This window comes from Myotis davidii, unplaced genomic scaffold (assembly GCF_000327345.1).
Source record: "Myotis davidii unplaced genomic scaffold, ASM32734v1 scaffold313, whole genome shotgun sequence".
NCBI classification, from domain to species: Eukaryota; Metazoa; Chordata; class Mammalia; order Chiroptera; family Vespertilionidae; genus Myotis; species Myotis davidii.
This window is the reverse complement of record NW_006286275.1, coordinates 160,088-162,470: the sequence shown is the minus strand read 5'-3', so window position 1 is coordinate 162,470 and position 2,383 is coordinate 160,088.

Below are 2,383 nucleotides of genomic sequence, written 5' to 3'. Positions count from 1 at the left end.
TTCTAGTTTTCTTACCTGTCCCTCTGCTCATCATCAGTGATGCTCATTATTTTACCCTAAATTCTGACGGTTTTAACCACTTAAGTGTAATTTCCTGGCTAAAATGCAGAAATAAGGGGCTATGGAAAAAGTGAACAGGTCCTACTGATCTGTCCTGCTTTCACCTGTAGCTTCTACAAGACAAACAGGCAGTGGCCACACCCCTCCCCTTCCTGGTGGGAGAGGCAGACAGGGGTGGCGCCTGACAGTGAGGTAGCACATACCCCTAGGAAAGGTCAGGGACCCGGCTCCAGCCCGCAAGCAAAGGTATCCCTCCACATAATTAAGTTTTCCTTATAACAAGGAGAGAGGGCTCCTGGGAAGAGGCTCTCCAAGGGTTTGACAGGTTGGTGCTGTTGCCATGGTGAAGCCGAAAGTCTGGTCCCAGCCCCCTGGAGGGCAAGAGCACTGCAGTGCCACTGAGAATAAATGACCAAGAGTAACTTTTCCCTCTCTGGGAGGGGGGGAAACTAAATCTCAAAAATGCAAAGCAAGACACAAAACAAAACAAAAACGCAGGTAAGTGTCAAGTACAGGAGACAGGCCCAAGGAAACAACCAGATACATAAAATTTCCTAGAAACATGTATGCACACCTCTCATCCACTAAGATATTCACAAACTGAGTAGTAAAGTGTGGGCTTTATAGGAAAAGAAACAAACAAAACCACTATGGAAGTTCTATTTGTTTTTCAGAGTCCAGACAGCGCTCCTTAAATAAAACCAATGTGCTTGTGTAGCAGCCCATGAGTTAGTGGCATCATCTTTATAAAACAAAACAGAGTAGGCCAAAATCTTAAATGGAGAAAAGATGGGCACCCAGATTAAGGAGCAAGGTATAAAACTGACAGGTCAGAAACCACCTGGGTGCCATGTACTTTCAACTCAATAAATAGTTGTCAAATATACACATATACAAACAACTTAAAAAGCAAAGTGAATTCAGCAAGTAGATGTGCAGAAGTAAAAGAAGGTATCATATCTGGTCGACTGAAAGCAGGTTTCTAAGGCATCCGGTTGGTCAGACACCACAACCCAGTCCGGAGCCTGAGCTGAGGGCAGTGCCGGGGGGTGGGAGAAGGAGCAGTGAATGCGAGTCCCACGGCAGTGAACTCAAAACCGACCAGTGGGTTAGATATGTAATGGAAGGCAGCACATTGTCAAAAAAACAAAACAAAAAACTCAGCCACCTGCTCTCATTTGAATATGCAAGATGATAATTAATTTTAAAAAGCTGTATGACTAATGTCCAGGGTGACTTTATTTCATGGAGAGAAAAAAACACCAACACGATTTTCCTAGACACCACACAGTGACTGGCACTTTTCATTCCTCTTTTATCACATCATACCAAAAAAAAAAAAAAAATCAAATCAGCGGAAACATACCAAAATATACCCCACAGTCCTTAAATTAGCACAATTAAAATTAAAACACGAAGCAATATTTTGTTACACTGATTCAACCACTATTTACAAATTGCACTTATAAAGATAGCAACATTTCTAATACGGCATAATAGGTTATTTTGCTTTATTGTGGTTTTATATCTCAATATAAAACTTGGAAAGTTTTCTTGCGTAAAATCATACTTTCTTTCGCAGTACATAATTTATTTACCCATGAATTTCAAAACTGGTTTTCTCTTTTTGTGCTTGCCTGTTCTATTTTATTTTACAAATGGCACATACCTTCCGAGTAGGAACAATCAGACACTCCACTCATTTATACGAGACTCATTTATAAAAAGTTAAAAGTATAAGAAATGAAATATTAGCAGCCCAATCCTTTGGTTTATCTTTTTAAAAAAAATCATCCAATATCATCTACAAATCAGTGGTAACTTCTTTTTGGTTAAGAACAAATCCCCAGGTAGATCAGAATTAGAAGCCAACACTGCTGGGGGACGTACCGCGTCCCTGGCCCGCCATTCTGCTCGGGCTGCTGATGCGCACGACTGGTTTGACATGACACAGGACACAGTAAGGCACAGTGGATGGTACAAATAAAAGCAAATACTTCAGGACTGCGTGTGAGTTTTCCGCACAAATACTAAAATATGTACCGTTTTCAAGATAAAATAACAAAAAAGAAATACATATTTTTTGTTACGAAATACCTATACAAAATGTTTAAATGTACACCATCTGAGCTGCCAAAGGGGTTTTTTAAAAGTATCGATTTTCCATCACACATAAAACCATCTCTCACCAATAGGTCCAAGAGAACTTGGGTTAAAGTGTCCCAGCACTTCGTGGAGGGAGGAGGATCAATGTTCCCTTCTTGCTCTCCCTTCCCCCAACATAAGACAAAAACAAAGGTCAGATGTGGACAGGTGTATTCTA